At 40.2% G+C, this 21,301-nt stretch overlaps 1 long non-coding RNA gene across 1 annotated transcript; it reads right to left on the bottom strand.

The window, feature by feature from the left end:
* Window positions 1-3,101: 3,101 nt before the first annotated feature.
* Window positions 3,102-19,799, bottom strand: LOC115339902. The gene is made up of 3 exons (XR_003922858.2): window positions 19,560-19,799; window positions 8,920-9,022; window positions 3,102-7,008 (listed from the first exon to the last, which is right to left on the bottom strand). It is a non-coding gene; the product is annotated as an uncharacterized LOC115339902 (long non-coding RNA).
* Window positions 19,800-21,301: the final 1,502 nt, after the last annotated feature.

The following is a 21,301-nucleotide window of genomic DNA, read 5'->3' as shown; positions in this document are numbered from 1 at the left end:
GTTCTCTGTGAATTGAGCATTACAGTGGCTTTGACTGTAACCATTATAATCATTTTCCAGTGCTAATGTTGTGGTTTTAATGAAAGGAAACAGCAAATGGGGTATCGACTCATATACACAAATCTGCACTTCATTTGCACAAAATAGCTTCTGGATGGCTTTCCTCCATGTTTTTGGTCAACACCACTCTTTTTGAGAAAAGATCAATGTCTACAACTGTTTGCTCTTCCACAGATAAAGCAGATGCTATTCATTACTGTCTTTGCCTTGCATATATTGCTACTTTCCCCAAAGCAGCCGCAGTGGGTCATGTGTTTATTTTTCTTTAAATCCTTTTGTTCTTAAATCACTCCACTTTTGCTTTCAGGATATGATGAATGATTAATGCTGTAGTAGCAGCATTATTGAATTAGAAAAGTCACTGGCAGCTTCCAAAATCATTGAGACAACCAACAAATAAATACAAACCACTTCTTTAGAGTTAGATATAGTGGAGCAGTGTGATGGTGTCAAGATAAGGAGAGGTGATGCTGATGTGAGCACTTTTAAAGCTGTAGGACAGACTTGCCGTTACTGACATGTAAATCATAGCAGCTCTGATAACAATGCAGATGTTTTGAACAATTTTGCATTGAAGTAATATAACGGCAATAAAAACAATGTTAAGGCAAACTCAGAACTGGTGTGGGCATTTGGAGGGAATTCTTTTCTCTAAGAAGCTATATGATCATAAAGAAAAGAATTATTCATGGTTTTACGGTTTGGGTTTATTTAAAGAATAGAGATTTGGAGTCAGATGCTGAAAGGTAGGTGTTCGGCACCTCCCAAGGATTACAGCCAACAGCATTAGCAACAACTCGCCAGGAAAGGAGAGAGATTATAGATTTCTGGAGTAACCCTTTGCAGTCACCACTGGAGCATCTGTCTGGTTTGCAAGTAAAGTTAGCCTAGAGAATGTAATATCGTGAAATTCCAGTTAAATGGGAGTTTTCGTGAAACAGGAAAGCAGGATTAAGTTCATTTTCTGACATTCATGCACAGAAGGTTCTCTACTGGCTTCCTAACAAAGCCCATCAGGTTTCTATGTGGCCCTGTCCCTCGTGTGTTCCGTCACAGCACCTTGGTGGCCAGCAGAGGTAGGGGAGTCGGGCAACTGCTTGCACCACTGAGCCTTTAAAACTCCTTTATGCAGAAGTGAAGGACTGAAAAGGCTATGAGATGGTGAGGATTAAGCCCTAGCATCTCCAGCTCTCTGGGTTTGCAATCTGAAGAGAGGAACCTCTGCAGGTATGGCACTGCGTGTTGTTTGACAGAAGTAATAATCGCAGCTTTCCTCACCCAGGGCTGCCCCCAAGCACACTGCAGAACTGACGAATTCTTATCCCTGTGGCTCTGTTTAGGTTTCCTATAGATATCAAGAGACTCATATTAGTTACTTCAGTGTACTCCTGCAAATAAAGAGCCCCTTTATTGAGCGCTATAGTACTATATACTTTCCTGGCCTTAAAATCTTTTTTTTATTTTTTAACAACTTGTTCTTTATTAGAGCTGGGTAGGAAAAATGGTTTCGCCACAGAGTGAAAGATCTCACATTTTCAGGAAGGTCCCTGCTGCTGTTCTACTTCAGGATGCTACCAAGGCCTTTCAAATAGGGCCTGCTCAGAGCAGTCAACAGCCAGGGCTTAAGACTCTCACTGGAGCTGTTGAAGAACTGGGTAAAAACCATTTCTGTATAGAAATAAGAATAAAATCTGCTGTAGTCCAGGATCAGTTCAGTATGGTGGAGGAGGGTGGGGTGCTTTTGCTCATCTCCATGGCTGAAGCTGTTTCACTTTGTACAGGTAATGACATGTCAATCTTGGAAGAGACCTGGACTTCCGTCTGCTCCTCCCAGCACGGTGATGTAATTCCTGGACTACCGGCTCAGGCTCTTTCACTGTCTTGCCTAATGATTGTCGCAGCATCTATGCGAACTGGAGCATCTCCAACAGGAGGAATTCTCATTTTGAAGCAGTCAGCAGCCCAGAACCCACCCAGGCTGTGGGGTGCTGAATTTCATGTCCCTGGGTCAACTTAAAGAGATTATAGCCCTACATGTGGTCTGCTGTTTTGGACCTGAATATCCTACCCAGGGACTTCTGGCTGCCCTGAGGCAGCAAATGCAGGTCTCTTATTTTTGACCAGAAACTCACTGAACCTGTGAACATCTTCCCATTGAAAGTTCTGGGTTTGACAAATCAGCATTTTCTGATTTAAGGACGTTATTTCAGAAAGCTCCCAGCCATCTGTGTTACCTTTACCTGTAGATCTTCAGTAGGTTCCTCCACCTGCAAGTCTTCATTTTTCTAAGAAGTTTAGATTTAAGTTTAGTTAAGCTGATTCAAGGAACAATATTGGAGACTACTTCATCAGCCTTTCCACAGCATAGGCTCCGCCTTATTTTTCACCATGCTTTCAGTCAACTTGTAGCTGTGCTCACCCAGGTGCAACCCTAGAGAGAAGTTCTCTCTCCTCATCCCCCACCAGCAGTAGGAAACAAATTGCTGAAATCCTTGGTAGGTGTTATACATAGGTTACACATCACCAGCTGAGCAGGGGCACCTGAGGTATTATGGGGAGAAATTGGAGGTCCCTTCCATCTGATTAAGTGAATCCTAGATGTGGGCAGAGGGTGGGGACTATCACGGGCAGAGGTGAAGAATGGCCCTGCCCCCTTGAAAACCACAAAACCCATAAGAGAATCAATCAGAATCTTGCCCTGTAACAGACCCATCCACCTTTCCTTTATTTCCACCCCTCACATGGCAAAGCTTGTACTTGGAAGTCTCCGCTCTTCTCATGGTTGTGTCAAAACGAGGGAGGGCAGAGGCTGCTAGAGCCAGCAGAGTTCAACCACATTTCCACCCCTCCCCATTCAGGCTCACTGCTGTTTTGATGCTCCAGCTAAAGAAAATCTCCACAGATTTTTTTTGTGCTTGGAATGAAGCTTCCCACTGCTAGCCTTGGGAGATGCAGAACATCCCGGCTGGGCAAGAGCTCTTTATGAATATTTCTAGTGCTCAGAGGGAGAAGGGGGAAAAAAAGCAACAAACTAGAGCAAGTTTATGGTAATTGCTTTAATGAGGCAAAGCCCTTTAGAATGCAAACACACTCAACAATACACAAAGAAACAATCAAAAAAAGTGTTTTATACAGGCTGTTTTATAAGAAGGTAATAAAAACAATTGTATGGCACACTCAGTTGCATAAACAGACTCACCATGGAAGGTGTTTGTGTGAGAGCAGGACTATGAATACTTAATTGCTTCCATTATTCTTATTTTCAGTACAAAACACTGCAATCAAAACTTAATCTGCAGCTTGATTTTTAAATAAAAAGGTTATATTCCAGTTCCATTGTTGTAAATATAATAAAACACATTCTTTCTGTTAAACGGTATTTCATTTCTTACTGCTTGTAAGGAGGTATAACAGCGATTAATATCTACATCCCTGGCAATTTCAAAACCTTTTTCAAAGGCAGGATCATTATTTTTCTTCATATGGAAGGCAGAAGACCAAAATGTTCAAAAGGTCTTCATTAATGATGTGACTAGAAGTCATGGAAGCCTTTGATGAGATCCTTCTATGGCTGCCAATCCTCTTTGAACCAAGCCCCAAAAGCAATGCAGAATTCAGATCTATTTTCATTCACACATCTCTTCTGACAAACACAGTGAGTACAAAGGAAGAATGTAAGGAAATATGAATTTGGGGACCTCAATAAGTTGCAAAGTACAAAACTGAAAAAATGCCACCCATTTTCCCATACCTCTCAGTAGGGTAAATTACCCAGATAAAAGGCTGATATGAATTTGAATACAATCAAATGTCTGGAATGTTGTATTCTACATCTAGTGATTTTTTTTTTTTAAATATGTATTGTTACACTTGTGCTTTAGTGGCATCTAGACCACAGTACTTTTCAAATACTTAGACCCAAGAACTCCTTTTTCTTTCCTCTGACTTTTTGCTTTAGGAAGAGATACAGAACTGTCAAAAGACCTGTTGTACACATAAACTGGGTGATAGGTCTGAAAGGATTTAGAGAACAAGATTGTCTTAAACAGGAAAATTAGTATCTTGATGAAAAAAAAAATTCATTAATGGTTTGTACTTTACAGGCTGAGCACATTGCTGTAAAATAACATAACAGAGTAATTCCAGAAAGAACAGAGTCACTCTCACTGAAAATGGATGTCTCTAGGAAAGCAGTGATGATTTCTGGTTTCAAACTAATGGCAAGCACGGCTTTAAATTTCATATCTGTTGCTCATACACATCTTAATTTACATATTTAATTAAAAGAATCTTCTGCTATAATAGACAGCAAGAAGTAGCACTTTTTCAGTTCACTAGGCCTATAATAATTCCTAGCCTTCAAATCATCTGACTGTTGGAATTTCTGTTAGTGCTACAGAGCATTTGCCAAGTAAGAAATGTCACACTTATTTTCATCTTTCCCGTCATTACAGATAGCATAATGCTGTCAGGAATCAAGCAGATACCATTAAATGTTTCCTGCTTACAATTTCATGATCACATTTTAATACGTTACATCACTAATGCCCAAAAACAGTTACATGAAGCAAAAAAAATGTGGTAAGGCAGAAGCTCTTATTCCCCCTATGCCAGGGAAAACAGATAATTTTAACACCTTCCATCTCACTACAGTAGTAATACTGCCCAGGAGAACAAAGGACACGTAACTAAGTTGATGAATATTTTAAACTGCCTATGACTTGCATGAAGAGTATAGACCTTCCTATAGCCAAACTCTGATCAGCTCACAAGCCTTATGGTAAGATCAGCCTTTCCAGGCACTTATTTGCAGGGTGTCCAGGGAGCCAAGAACTCCCAAACACCAACTGTTGACCTTTCAGCAATGTATCTTACCCTCTAATTAGACATCAAAATCAGATTGTTTGCTGGCATCCATCAGTCTTCAACAGTTAAAGGCAAGAGGACATATTGAGAAGGAACATGTGTATGTGTATGTGGATGTATATATAAGAAGGAATTTTACATTATTTATATGGAGGAATTAACATACAAATTATATCCAAATAATATATATAAGGAATGCACATATATATATGTATTAGGCTGAATGCCTACACATATTTTAAGAAAATATATATATATACACGTTTGTATGTATGCACATCTGCTGGCCAAAACAGGTTTGATGATTTAAAGCAAACACCTTGATATACTGAACAGTTTGGTTTAAGCCAGGCAAATTATGGTTTCAAACCTTCCAGTATATGTGTCTCCTTAATTTAGTCATGAAAAGAACCAATTGCTAAACAAAGATTAAATGTGTACCATGGTCCTGTTGATCTCATTCCTCCTAGCAAACAACTTAACAATGGTATTCAAGACCAAATTTTTGCTTGCGAAGGAAATGGGTATCTAGGTTTGGATTACATATTATGCAGAAAAATATAGCACATTAATGTGAAATTTTCAGAAGGAATCCAGACCATGCTTTCCTCTTAGTGTCAAATTCTTCAAGGATCAGAAAGCAAGTCTGCAATCAGAAATCCAAACACGCCAAGACGATCTATAATATGCCACAGAAGTGGAATTGAAAAGACAAGTTATTCAGTCTGATGAGGTAGATGGGTGTCTGGAAGCATGCTGAATGTCATCTGCTAACAACAGCCATCAAGATCAAGCAGTCTAGCAGGGGCAGACTGAATTGATTCCAAAGTTACTCATGAGCTAACATCTGCTTACAAGGACGTGTGAAGAACAGCCAGGAACTAGTAGTGAGGAACTTTCAATAAAGAGGTGTGATATTAACCCGCCCCCAAAACTAATCAGAGAGGCTTGGTGAGATGCCACCATATGATTATCTGACTGATCCTAAACGCATTGGCTCTAAGATCCTAAAGTAGAGTTTTGCCAATGTATGTCTGTTGTCATAGAGGAGTTGTCAAGTCTTCCTCCTCAATCCCTCACCAGAGGTCTCTCGTTACAGAAATCAGGCTACAGTGAAGGTAGTCCTAGATTAACCATACACTGCTCCTTTGACCCTCTCCTCCTTTGGTTTCCCCTTCTCTCAGAGGAATCTCTCTGTATTCGGAGCTCAGTTGAGTTCATCCACTGGCCTGTCTACATCTGCAGGATATCCACGTAAGTCATCTAACGATGTGGAGAGAGGCCTCCATCCCTCCAGGCCAGTGATCACCTTCACAGCAACCTGTTGCCACTGCAGCATGTGGAGCATGTGCTGTGGAGATATAGCACTGAAAAAAAATGCAAGTGACTGCCATGTGCAAGCATACTGATCAGGCCATGTGCAAGCGTACTGATCAGGGTACTGACTGCAGGCAACTGCCTGCAGTGATGCTGCATTTTCATTAAGGACCTCAAAATAGCAGGAATCAAAACAGAGATGCTAATGCGCTGAGTTTGGGCCTGTTTTGCATTGCTGGTTATATATGTTAGATGATAGTAGGTGAAATAATACCACATTCTGGATGTGAACCTGCAGTCAAAACAGGATGCCTGATTTGGCCCTATGTAACATGTTAGTGACTACATCTCGATCACATGTAATATCTCTTATCCTTACTGAAAGAGTCTGCACACTGATAAAACCCCTAACAAGGGCTTTACAAAGTATCGTGATCCAAGTCTTTGGAAGGTGTGAATGGGCACAGTAGCTACAGTCAATCCCCACTTCCAGCAGCTCTTCCTCTTTACCTCTGTTTTTATCACACTTGCATTGGTAAAGTTGCTTACTGAAGAAAAAAAGGCTGCTTCCTTAGAAGAAATGTTGCCCAAGAGCAGTTTACATCATATGCTATCTGGAAGCTATTCTGTAAAACATTGTAATAATTGCTTTTCCTGGACTGAGACACTTACTAGTAGCAGCTAAAGTTAACAGATTGGAAGACTGCCTGAAGATGATGGATGGGTTTTCTCAGATTGTAGATTTCTGGTCATTTTCCATGGCAGCTGTAAATTTAAAAATAATATAATGTTAAGCAGTGGTAGAATAGAATTCACAAATATTACACAGCTACTGACTTGATCATTAATCATCCTAAATTTAATATTAAAGTGTTACATATGATGAGCCAGATTTTTCCCTGGGGTGTATACAGAAGTTTCTCATTGATTACAAATGGGAAATGGCACATGTATGTGATTGCTGAATTTAGCCAACTGCTTGTTTGTTTTGCTGGATTTTTTTTTATTACTATTTGAGGAAGGTGGAGACGTTTCTGGTTTACAAATCCCCTTTCATACTAGTGATCTGGAAGAAAATTATCAAAAGCCATCATCTGATTTGTAGTCAATAGCCCAAGTTATTGCAACAATATCTCTACTTATTTTCAAAGCTGAAGAGCATCAATGCCCTCCCGAGTTCAGGAGTCCTTTGATCTACAAGAAAGCTGGCAAGGGACTTTTTACAAGGGCATGTAGTGACAGGACAAGGGCTAATGGCTTTAAACTGAAAGAGGGTAGATTTAGATTAGATGTAAGGAAGAAGCTCTTTACTGTGAGGGTGGTGAGGCACTGGAACAGGTTGCCCAGAGAGGTTGTGGATGTCCCATCCCTGGAAGTGTTCAAGGCCAGGTTGGATGGGGCTTTGAGCAACCTGGTCTAGTGGAAGGCAGGGGGGTTGGAACTAGATGATCTTTAAGGTCCCTTCCAACCCAAACCATTCTATGATTATGATTCTATGATGTCCACTTTTGAGGTTGCTGCAGTCATAAAAGGATTTCTTATTGGACAGAATGAAGATTTTTGTCCACAACTGATATTCCTTCTAGACTAAAACACCATTTTTCCTAGACTTTGTCCTACTTTACCCTGTTATTTTTGATGAAGTCATGTATCTCAAGTGTCTTCTTCAGATGAGTAACTAGAGAGGAGCTGCCAGACACTCATGTTAAAAAAAAACCCAAACCAAAACAACCGTCCTCTCCTTGCTCAGCAAATCAATTCTGATGCAAATGAAGAAGTCTTGCACTTGGAGATACCATAATGATTCCTCACCTTCTCTGCAGAATCTGGAGGTCAGAAAACCTGTAATAGCCTCAACAAGGTCATGGTGATACATGGATCTTTACCTTGTGAACATCAACTCCTCTCAGCTCCTTTTGCACTTACCTAATACTGTTATACTAATTACATATTAGTTACGCTGCATTTAGGCATATTTATGTTATACATGCTGTTAGTATTAATATATATTAGCTACAGGACCGAGTTTTTTGGCATTGCTTAGTCTTGTATTTAATGTCTTTCAGACTCTAGGTACAAATACTCTACAGTAGTTGTACTGAAAACAATTTATTTGAATGCCAACTACAGAATACTGTTATCAGCAGGTTTTCTCAGGGCCAATTTACTTCTGTTTATCCACAAGGTTTGGTAATAAATACATGTATTTTGGGGCTCTAGGTACATTAAACATACTGAATAGTCAAAGCTTGTAGAAGCTAATTTCCCTGTCATTGCATTATAGTTAAATTGGTTACGCACATCTCATTCAATTATGTAACTTGAAGAATACCAACAACATAGGTTCCTGATTTTAATAGTACATATGCTGGTTTTAGCACTTACAATGGATCAGCTTTTATCATGAGACACTAAACTCATCATGCTTTGAAATTCGGAGCCACAATTTCAAATGTAATATTGTCTTTGTTTGTGTGTGTCATTAATGGCCTTTCTTTTTATACTCCCTGGATATATACTATAATATTTTGTTCAAATCAAAGTGAAGACTGGAAGGTAACACACGATTAATATATGCGGTTAAGCGTTTACACCATCAGATCCTCTATTGATATCAGCTTAGTCAAGTAGGTATTCAACCACTAACAAAATGTGCACAATAGTCAAATAAATTACTTGCTGTTAAATCCTGATGCAGGGAAAGTGCCAGGTATACTACGAAGTCTCTTCAAGGGGACTTCTTTAATGGCATTTATTCTATGTGGAAGGCACTCAGCTGCTGCAGTAGTGCAGAATGAACAAGAAGCAAGGAAGGGTAAAATTAATATCCACAGAAATTGACATACTATTATGATTTTATCATTGTGTAAGAGCAATAAAACACATATCAAATGGATTAAAAACTGGCTGACAGATCTCAAAAAACTAGGCATCAGCTGGGATTTGTGATTGAATGAATGTTCCCCATGTTCCCTTGAGTTCTGTACAAGGCTTAATATTCTTTAGCAATTTCACCAGTGGTCATGTAAACATATCCCTAAATACAATCTGTGAATGACATGAGTTTGTCAGGATGGTATACAATGATGAAAACTGGGCAGTCAAACAGAAATCGGGAATGGCACAGGAAAAAACCACAAAGTTATGCAAAGGAGAATTCCTTGCAGGAAAAAAAAAAAAAATTAAAGAGTTCCGTCTGTTTAGTTTATCAGAAAGAAGATGGGAAGAGGTTAGTTGTACACATAAGTAATTCACAGGGGGGAAATACCAAGTAAGAAAGGACTCCTCCATCTAGCAAGAGCACCATGGGCTGGAAACTTAAGCAAGGTAGACTGAAAGTAAGGTGCCTTTTTAACAATAAAGATGCTTATCTGTTGGAAAAAACTTTCCAGGGATATACCAGATACATTTTATGATCTCTTAAGGCCAAGAGGAAGACACACTATAGCCAAAACCAGAGTTTTTTGTTTAACATAAGAATAACTTGAGATAGTGTAAAGATATATAAGCAAATTGATCATATTCTATGAGTATGAATGTATGCAAATTTACCAGAGCCAACATTTCCTCATCTGCCTGTGGTACGTCTCATTAAGACAATTGCTTATTAAGAACCATCTTCTAAGGAGGTGGATTATCATTGTTTAATCTTACCTTAAGGAATCTTATGAAAGAAAAAGTTTACCAAACATTTAGAAAGTATAGTAAAGTCTACAATACCACTCGTCTTGCAACATTGCAAGTTGCTGGAGACAACAACCCTTATTTGTTAGATACAAACCTGAGGTGAAATACAGTGAAGAAACGGAACTCATCTTAGTTTAGCAAATATTAACACACTAATCATGAAAAAAATGCCACCACCTATGCTTTGAACTATGTGTGTGCTTCAGTGTTATTTTTTAAATAATTAGAACCACAATATGTCTTCAGATACTTTCTGCCTCTATCAAATAACAATAATTAATAACTGTTAGCATCCTCCCCCCTCTTCCATTTTGACGCATATAATATCTTCCGGAAACTTGCTGAGCCAGTTACATTAGCAAAAACAGAGAGTAAATCCATTCAAAACAGTGTGACTAAAAGCAGAATCTGTCTGTTTGCTTTTGCATGGTTAGAACAAAAGGTTCCACTGCTGCTTTTACAGCTAAATAGCATTTTATAATGAGCTCTGAAATTTTTGGGAAAGTCAGATTACAATGTTGGTTTAACATCAGACACTCTATTGTTTAGATGTAGGATCACTGCGATGTCCGGTCTCTGAAAACTTTAGTTTTTCTTTTGATATTAAAAAGACCACTGAAGTAATCCACAAAGAGCTCGGGCCTCAGGAAAGAAGTCTGAAAAACAAACACTGTTAAAGATCGGTCAGACACGATTATGTGGCTGACAATTACATATGATAACAATTAAAATTATCTGATTCCAACCACATGGCATCTTAATACAGCAGATCTCCAAGCAAATAACATGTCACATAATAGGTTTTGATTGATGTTGTCAGCAGCCTTTTGAATGTTACAGACACCTTCCCATGAATGCCTCAGAAATCAGTTGAGACTACTGACCTCATCCCAAACTGAAATTATTTGCATGTACCTAAATACCCTAGTTCTAACTGCTCAGTAACCTAAAACTCTTGTTTCACTAGATGATTAGATACATGCATACATGGTGTCCAGCTGCTTACTTCCAGTTGTAAATAACTTAGCTAATATATGCATTAGTGGTTTTAATGAAAACCCTAGATGTTTTCTGAGAGCTCTTTCAGTTACCTGCCAGCACATCTCTGGGAAGATATGTCTGATTACAAGCCAGCTGAAGCACTCCAAACAATTGCTGAAGTCCATGTGTTGGTTGGCATAGGGGACCTAACCAGAGAGCATAAGGAGCTGCCAAGGAGCTGCCACTGAGCAGCATGAGCCTGCTCTACTGCCGACTTTAATTTGCATTGAAAAAAAATAGGGATGAGTTAATGATTGCTAAACCAACAAATCATCCTCCTATTGGAGGAGCCCCAGAGGACACTCTGTCTCCAGTGGTGATATAACCAGTAAGCAAACACATTGTCACATTGCCTAGAATGGGCATACAAAAAGCAGAGGGGATCGGACCAGGAATTTGGAGTATTTTCATGGTGCCAGTCTCCACACATGTCCTTGGCTTAGCCTCCTGCTCCTTATTTTCCTCTAGACCCAGCACAGCCCAAAAACTACTCTTCAGATCTGGGATGCAAGTTTTATTGTTTCCTTCTGTATACTGTTAAATAGGAAGAGAAACATAATGTCTTAAAAACGAACTGAGGAAAAATACCATACATTTGTTAGAAGGACAGGTTTTGCTACCATTGTTGTTTTAAAAAAACAACTTTTTCTGCTTTGGCATCTAAATCAGTATTGCAACATCACAGCTGGAAAAACTAACCGTGGCTGCCGTGAACACAGTTCTCCCACTGTAGGCTGTGGAGTCAACAGCACATTGAGAATGACGGTTCAGTTAAGATATTGCAACAGTTTTGTCGGTGTTGTTGAAGGTGAGCAAAAATCTTATGGTTATTCACATCAGTTTCACTGGTCTGACAGAGTATGTTACACAGCCACAATGCAAGATTTTGCCTGTGTTATAAACATGTGGGGTTTTTAACCAATGCATTGTAATTTTTCCCATTCTTTATAATAGATCATACTAAGGATGAAGAAAAATATGAAGCAATAAAACTCATGAACAGACAATGCAATTCAGCAGTTATTCTTGACACCTCAGTCATAACTGTGTTTCTGCCCTGAGTTAACAGTTCTACAATGTATGCCACAGCTTTATCTAAATGGCCTTTCCAGTAAGCAATAGTCATTTGACTGCACGATGGATGTCATCTCACTGTGAAGGAAATATATTGGTTTTCAAATAATAATAAGAGAGGAATTATCTAGAAGGTCCATGTTAAATTAGAATCACATATTGCTTCTCTGCAAGAAAAATTACATTTGTTGTAGTTATGCATCAGAACTGTTAGCATCACAGGAGAGCAGCTTCTCCAGAAGAACAGTGAAGCACCAGCTCATTGCAGTACACAACACAGGATGAAGACTCCCCATAACCATATAGCTCTAAACTTTCAGCACCAATCAATCACATCCCTTGTCCTGAACTGCAGGGAACTCTCTCCAGAAAATCAAGTCACATGATACTTAAGACTTCACAGAGACAAGATCTCAATGTTGTGCAAGAATACACTAGATAAAATGTCCAAGACATTAAAGAGCCATCAGTAGAGCAATCAACAGAGTATGTAAACAAGTCAAATTATACAAAAACAGATATAGCCATGCATCTGTAAAGATGTAGCCATAGCCATATTCTCCAAAGAACTGGGTGAACGGTATGGTAGACCTAGTTCAGCTGATAGGTATTTTCCATCCCTGATGTCCAACACTACACATTCAGAGGCTACTTCATAAGTAAAATGCTTGTGTGGCTGAAGCTTAAGCAGAGGTGACTAGCATGGGAGCAGGGCCTCTCGCTTTCTTCATGCAGAGTCTGTTACAAAGGGATTTTGATCTTTAGGGGGATCCCTACCACAGTGCAAAATGATAATGATGATAAAACAACAGTAATAATAGGTACAGATAGCAATCCTGAACCTTGAACATGTATCCATTATAAACACATAAATATTCAGTTGTCTACTATAAGAGCACAGGTCATAGACTCTTTAGCTTCATTTCCCTCCTACACAGCCAAAAGTAGGCAGGAAAATTATTGAAATATATTTATTAGCTCGTAGATAGTATCTTTTCGAATTGGCATAACAGGAATTTGAGTTCCTAATATTAGAAGCAAACAGAATATTTGAGCTGTGGAAGAATCTACAAAAATTGCCAAAACAGCAGAGACTTTCTTTCAAAATGGGACAGGAGAGGTTGTGACACACATCTAAATTCCCTGCAGTGTTTTGAAAAACTTAGCATCTACCTACAAATCAATTGAGGGCCTCAATTTATTATTCTATTGATTCTATATATGACTTTTTTTTTTTTTTAAATAAAGGAGAAATGCCCAACCTATGGTCTCTGGGCCAGCTTCCAAAGGCCAGAATAACTTATTCAACCTATAGCCACACATTGCTGTCACATCCTTCACTGAAGCCCTCAGTCACAGGGAATCAATGAATTGCAAGCTGCTAAATTGGCAAAAAGGTGCCCAGAAGCTTAGTCTTAGCATCGTTTTTGCCCAAGGCCCTGTGGCCTCTACACCATTACAACCAGGAATTGCATCCATCCTAATTCAGGCATGCCCCCACCACATGATGAATGGATGACGTGAACAGCCCTGCCATAAAAGTATGAGTGAATCGCAGCCTTGAGACAGGTGCTACTTGAACTTCCTCATCTATTGCCAAAACGGGCATTTTCTGAAGGAAGCACTTGCATTTTGGTTTTCTAATGGATTGCCTCTCATCAAGTCAGAGGTCAGAGCATGTGAATTCTTCCTTAAAAATGACACAATCTTCCAGACCAAAAGGCTGAGATTGACACAAGGTATGTGGAGTACATATTTATGGAGTAAATGCAACTATTATTTCTTGCCATATCTAATGCACTAGAACTTGGCTTTGGACATATGTAGCAACAGTCTAGCATTTTCCTGACGTTGTGAGTAGTGTCTTTCTGTCACAATGATTCATCCACGACAGTGAAAGCATATCCATGTTTCAGATGTATGCAGAAAAAGAGCATCCCTGCCTTGGGAAATCAACACTCCAAGAATGGAGGGGTAAAAAAAGGTCCAGAGAGTAAAACGTTCAGAAGGTCATCAACAGTGAGATTTTCTGCAGACATCATAGGAAGGGAATAGGTATATTGCAGTGGAGAAGGTAGTAGCCGGGTGAAAGAATTCAGGGATGTTGAATAATACCAGGGGGACTCCATGGAAGGAGCCAAATATCTCCTTTATTTTCTGATCAAAAGCAATCTCTTGAACTCCAAACTCACTGAAAAGCGATGAGCTACTGCTTCAGAGAGGGGTTGAAAACAGGGAGGTGGGGCTGCTTGCATAGTTATGCTTGGCATAGTTTCATTTTTCGCAAAAATGAAGAGAGAAAACAATAATCCCAAACCCTTCCCAGGCAGTTATTAATTATTTTTCTCCCTTGGATTACAACACACACAAACATAAACAACCCTTTTGGTTATGTTGGTCTGGAGTCCTGTCCAGGCTTTCCGTGTGGAGCTCGTAAGGAGCTGTCCTACTCTCTGTGTGTTGAAAGTCTCTCCCCTTGGAAATGAATTTGGGCTGGTGCCTTGAAGTGACATTTGAAACCTGCCCATGCTGCTTTGCTTTTTTTCCGCTTCTTGTTGTCAGGCTCATCATGCTGAGTCATATCTGCAGCTAGTTCATAATGATTATCCTGAAATGTCAGCAGCTGCTCTTTTCACCCCCATATGGTGCCAGATTTAGGATGAGGTTTCCCTAATGCATAAACAATGACTATAATTGTGGTTTTTGACAACCAAGGTATCACAGAGATGTTATTCTGTTGTAAAAAAACTGCATTTCCACAGTTGTAATGAAGGGGTGGGTCATACTGACCCATATGTTGCTTTGTATTTCTCCCCAAAGAAAGTCTATGACATAAGTGAATCCCTGTCAGCGTGGCTGTTGGACATCAGATGTTGTTTGACAGGGGAAACAGCTAAAAGCTTTAGCAGTTAATATCTTCCTAACTGTGAGCATTATTTGCCTAATTCCAGAGCTGATTGTTTGATAGACAAAAACCTGCCTTTAACTTCTATTCTCTTAATGTAGATGCAATTTCCTTGCAGTTCTCAGATAGCTCTGTCTTCTCCCTTAGTGCTGCTTAAAGTTACCAGCTCTCTTCAAAAGTCAACTAAAAAAAAGTTGAGCTATCAGAGAAATAATAAATAAACCAAACCAAAACAAAAAACTAGCAGGAGTTGACAAAAGTAATGAAAAGCCAAGGCTCTATCTCTTCTTTCATTTATAGATGTGCACCAAAAGTATCTCCACTATCTAGTATGTGAGGAGATGGAAGATAGTGGAACTGTGTCAGTAAGAGGGGAATCTAGCCCCAGAACCTCCAATCTGTATTTTAATGCCAAATAAAGCAATACAGAGATAAATGAAAGATAAGCAAGTAGAAAATCCTGTAAGGGCAAAGGCAGGGTGAACATGATGTATTATAGTTGAAGATTAGCAAAAGTCATTGAAGTTGATGGAAGTAACCACCACCCTTCATTTGAGATAACAGAGCCAAGTAAGTTCTTTGATGAGGTAATACAGGTTTCCAAGACAAGGCAAAAGTGCACTCTAAATCTTGAATAATGTGGGCAGATGGTACTGCTGGTTATTGCTTTGGGTAAGGGTGTATTTTTGTGTATGCTTGTACAAGAAAACAAGCTAGCTGAGACAGAGAGAGAAAAAAGCTCTAAACACAGCAGCTAAAAGGAAGCTATCTAGGCATAAATGCCTAAAGGGAGAGCTTATTGGGGGTACTGAACAAAAAAATGTGATGCTATAAGCAAAGATACTGTCTTTGGTGGTTTGATTGCATCTGGAGTCAGAGAAAGGGGAGTTTGCACGTTCTTTGTGAATAGGTGCAACTGCATCCAAGAAAGGCTTGACTCCATCAATGGTTTAGCTTCCTAACCAGAACAAGCTCTGATTTGTGGCCATCTGTGTCAAAGAAAGTAATATTATAGGTAACGGAACAGACTAAAGGGAAGACTACAGACAAACCTATGCTGTCCTGAGAAAGCTAAGGATGTTGTAATGAATTAAATCTTGTTGTAATGAATTAAATTCATTACTTTGTAATGAATCAAAAGCCGCATGTACAGAAATTATTGCAAATGCAAAATGCTTTAAGAGATAGCAACACTGACACTAGCCATTTTTCACTAAAAGAAATTCTCCTGAAACTTAAACCAGCCCTCAGGAATGAGCCTGAGAAGATACCAGTGCTCTACAGGACAAGAGGTTCAGGTTCGGTGAGACCAAAGTGGGAGGTGAGTTCCAGAGCAGTGTCCTTCCATGAGAACAGAGTCCCTCCAGGCTCAGTATGTAGGTGCTTAGGCCTCATCCTCAAAGCTGGCTTAGACAGCTAAGCCCTAATTCAGTGCCTAAGGTCCCATCCCCTCCTTCCCCTGAAACAATCAATGAGACCGGATTTTGTGCACCAAATGGTACATAAAATGGCAGACAGGGGTCTACCTATTTTGCTGGTTTCAACCCTGCCTGCACAAGCCTTTCTGCTGAAGCCATCAGATGAGATGAAAACTAGTTGGAGAGATGAGCACAGGGATGAGCTCTGCAGGAACCTGAAGCGTACACGTTCTACTCTTCCTGTGGCATCAAGCAGTACATGTCACCCTCCTGATTAGCAGTTAATTTGGATCTCTAGTGCTAAAACCATACTGCACTTCCACAGCTGTAACTGAAAAGCAAAACTGGTCTGATTGGAAGCTATTCTGATCCTTCATAAACTAGGCACAGAGGAAAATCTGTAGGATGCTGAACATTCAGTCGCGGTTGGATTTTTTTACACATTTTTACTTTCCCTATGTAGCTGTTCTCTGGGCATCTTGTTTCACCCACTTGGATGATATTCATCACCTTAAATTTAGCTGTCTAAGAATTTGGTATCTACGATAACTCAGTTGTCTATGCCTCTTTTATAGTTACGGAGGCAGATGCTCACTTCCAGAAACATGTCACCATACTCTAACAAAGAAATCTAAGTTAGATATCTCTGAAAAATAGTACAGCCTGTCTTTCTCCATTGGCTGAAGTGGGAGCCTAGACAACTAGTCAGTCTGAACACTCTACTTTGGGACAGTAGCAGTCAAGTGACACAAACACTAGTTCGTGTGTATTGGGACATGGTACATTGCCAAATCTTTCTCAAGGGCATCCGTGGTTACTCATGTCTGTGTCAAAAATGACACTGTCAAATGGAGCGAGCTTATGAGAATGGATGATCTGACAAGAACGCTCTGAGAACAGATCCACTGGGCAGGTTGCTTGGGTGTCTCACCTGTTGAACAAACTTCACGTGGCTTCTTTCCATGAAGGAGCACTACTTGTCATTCAGTATTCCTCCCTCATAAAAAGTTGTGTGTGGTGGGAAAAAAAAACAGTACTTGGGTTGTCTCAAAAAGGTGTGGCTTGTTTAGGAGGTTAGACTTGAGCACTATGGCTGTCTGAATGAGGAGTAGTAAGAAACGAGAGCATTTTGATCTGTCTGCCACTCTCTAAGGGGTAATAGGAGATTGTTTTATTGTTCCTCCCGCATAATATACGAGGATGATTTGTAATGAGGCAGAATCTAAGGTAAATAGCTCTTGCTATAATACTTTGCCTTCAGATATCTTAAGAGGTAATCTGTGGTGGGTATGCTTGCTGTAAATCAGAGGCTATGTCTTTGCATTTGGAAGTCACTATTATTATGTTAAAGGGTGTATGCTTATATAGTTGACGTACGGCATTTGGAAAGAAGTAATTTCACCTCAGAGTGGAAGGTTCCCTGGGGCACAAATCTTCAACAGTGAAATTTTGTATGTGTACTTTGACAAACGCATGCCCCGTGGGCATGTGCCAAATTATGCCTTTGAAGCCATGGAAGCCTGGCTGTGGGAACCTAGAACCTTGAAGAGTTTCTCAAGGGAGAGGAAACAGAGCCAGCTGGACCCATTTTCTATAGACAGAAATTTAACTGCTAGCTAGTAGCTACTACATTAGAAGAGAAATCATTTCAGAGACCTGGAACATGCTGGTGTGAAGCCCTTGTTAGAGGAGTTGGGTGGCAGCCTGACTGTGACCCATCCAGACCCCTCTCTTTGCACATTCTTTTTAACTCCAGTATTTACTGTCATGGTAAAATGTGATCATAATTATAAGAACCAACACATAGTTGTTGTTACTCAGCACCTAAGAACAAACTGTAAATACTGTGCTTTTGAGTGCAAACCAGCTGAGCAAAGAACAATTTCTCTAGAGCTAATGCATATCAATTCAGCAGACTTACAAGCATAAAATTAAATCTATGTAGTAAAATTGATGTACAGCCTCTTCTGCAAGAAGCAGTTCATTTTCACAACCCAGTGGTGGCTGGACTCTATCTTCCTCATTCTCTGAGACAAAACCTTGCAGCCCCTGAGGGGCAGGCTCCTCTTTGTGGTACTGGATATCTGTCTTCTACTCCATGAGTTCTTTTTTGACTTCATCCTTCTTCAGTGCTCTCATGTAGGTCCTACATCATCCTTAACTCATGCAGACAAATACATGTGTTATTTTGTTTGACCACCAAAAGAGATAGAAAACTGGACTAAAACATTGCCCTATGAATAGGAAGTGCGTGTGTGCAGTGTAAAATAATAACTCACATGTTACCGTACTATTAAGATAATGTTTCTCTACCAAAATCACTACTTTATAAAAAAAACACTTAAGATAATAATAAAAAGTCCTACTGAGAGAAATTACCTAGTGAAAGGAGGCTCAGGATATACCTTTATCACTACTCTGAGATCAGAACTAATTGGCAGACAACAAAGCTTATGAACCCAGAGGTTGATTGCTGCCTTCTGCTTTTCTGCACTGACAGATGAGCACACTTTCCCCTCTATTACTCTTGTGATTTATTTTTACTTGTACGTAGATCTCAGATAAGATTAGTCTATCATTGTGTTGGACTCTTTACCAACATGGAGTGAGAGCATCTCCACTATACGGTTTATGATCTGGACAGAGAAGGGAGAAGAGGGAGGTAAAGATTCCTCCCTTTTTACATGGGGAACAAACACTCTGATGCACAGAGATATTTAGGTGCTTTGCTGATTTGAATCTAATCGGTCAGGCTCATAACCATATTAAAATATCTTCAAGCATCAGTTGATCTGCTGTCTCCATGCACATCTTCTTACTGCACAGTAAGGGCAAAGTAACTAGACCTGTTTCACTACAGGTTAAATCAGCACTGCCATTGTATGCCCAACATTGCAGAGTGACCTGCACTGGGGAACTGGTGAAGATTAAAAACAATCCAGAAAAAAAGCATAACAAAAAAACCCTCCCATATTTTAAATCAGATTAGTTGCATTCTCATGGATACAATCTCATGGCAGCAGAGTTGGTTGCACTGGCTTAATTTGCTCTTATAACCACTTTGGATCACATCAGCCTGTGTTTGCCCTGGTAAGAGTGCACACAAGGACAGTCACTGCTGTTCAACTGAGACACAATAGCTTGTTAAATTGTCATAAACTGATCATAAGTCTGAGTCCCAAATGGCTTACCCGAGGTCACCCAGCAGTTTGAGACACACCCAGTGACTGAACATCTCCGGAGTCCAGCCTAGTGTCAAATACAATGGCACTTTTCCTCTCTAATTGTGACCAGTTGTCACTGTCTTCTGGTGGGTGTAACCCGGAGAAAATGGACATGGGAATGAACTGGGATTGTCCAGTGAACCCTTCCAGTTTCAGCTGAGGCATGTTGGCAAGGCTTCATCAGGAAAACTCCATGGTTCCACCAGGTCCTGTCTCTCCAAAGACAACAAACAATTAGATATTGTTGAGTAACTCAGAGAAAAGTTCCTGTGATATGTGTAGGTGTTGCTGCCAGACAACAAGTTTCAGAGAGAGTGGGCATCAGTTGCAGAAATAAAAAGCATTTTTTGATCCTAGAGAAGCTTGTTCAATTCAATGCCTTCCTTTCCTATGCATCAGAGTGGCAAAGTGCTATGGTTAGTGCTACACAGTGCATAGTTCATTAGCTTTATATTGATCTGAAAAGCAACTAACATGGGAGATGTAAAAATGAAATAGCGGGGCAGGGGGATCCAGTGCTGGAGGAACACTGCTTTCCACAAGCCATGTAAACCCCAATTAATAGACAAAGGGCTCTATTCTTCGCCTGTGTTTAACTCCCCCCCCCCCGTCTTGCTTCTCTTCCCTTTAACCATACTCCTTTTCCCCCTCCAGTTTGCCGTAGCATATACAGGGCCTGACAAAAGCCCACACAAATCAATGGCAACACTCCCATTGACTTCAATGGGCTTTGTGACAAGCAAAAAGAGAAGAGAATAAGTGATTATTTTTCCTTTCCAAATGACGAGCCCCCCACCCCCCCAGTAAAACAATCCATATAGTAGTCATAAGTGCTTTATATTGTGCAGTGCATGGGCATAATTACTCCAACCCTCTAAAAACCACTAGCAGCAGTTGGTCTCTCTAATGCTTAGAAAATTATTTTAAATAGACTTCATACCTACAAGATAGGATTTTTTTAGATTGTAAATACTTAGGGTCAGATCTCAGCATTGTTACCAGCATATCTGCACTGACTTCAAAAAGGATAGTCAATTCACACATATATAGAAGAACTGGCCCAAACCAGCACTTGCTGCTGCACAGTGTGGTGGTTTTGGCTGGGATAGAGTTAATTTTCTTCATAGTAGCTGGTATGGGGCTGTGTTTTGGATTTGTGCTGAAAACAGTGTTGATAACACAGAGATGTTTTTGTTACTGCTGAGCAATGCTTACACAGAGCCAAGGCCTTTTCTGCTCCTCACCCCACCCCACCAGCGAGTGGGCTGGGGGGCACAAGAAGTTGGGAGGGGACACAGCTGGGACAGCTGACCCCAACTGACCCAAGGGATATTCCAGACCATATGACCTCATGCTCAGCATATAAACCTGGGGGAAGAGGAAGGAAGTTCGGAGTGATGGCGTTTGTCTTCCCAAGTCACCGTTACGCATGATGGAGCCCTGCTTTCCTGGAGATGGCTGAACACCTGCCTGCCGATGGGAAGTGGTGAATGAATTCCTTGTTTTGCTTTGCTTGCGTGCACGGCTTTTGCTTTACCTATTAAACTGTCTTTATCTCAGCCCACAAGTTTTCTCACTTTTACCCTTCTGATTCTCTCCCCCATCCCACCAAGGTGGAGTGGTGCTTAGCTGCCAGCTGGGGTTAAAACACAACACACAGTCAAAATTACTGTGATATCCATAAGCTGTTCTCTCAAAGCCATAAAGGT

This window comes from Aquila chrysaetos, chromosome 3 (genome assembly GCF_900496995.4).
Source record: "Aquila chrysaetos chrysaetos chromosome 3, bAquChr1.4, whole genome shotgun sequence".
In the NCBI taxonomy this organism is placed as follows: Eukaryota; Metazoa; Chordata; class Aves; order Accipitriformes; family Accipitridae; genus Aquila; species Aquila chrysaetos.
Note: the sequence above shows the minus strand (reverse complement) of the source record. Positions and strands in the feature narration are given on the sequence as shown.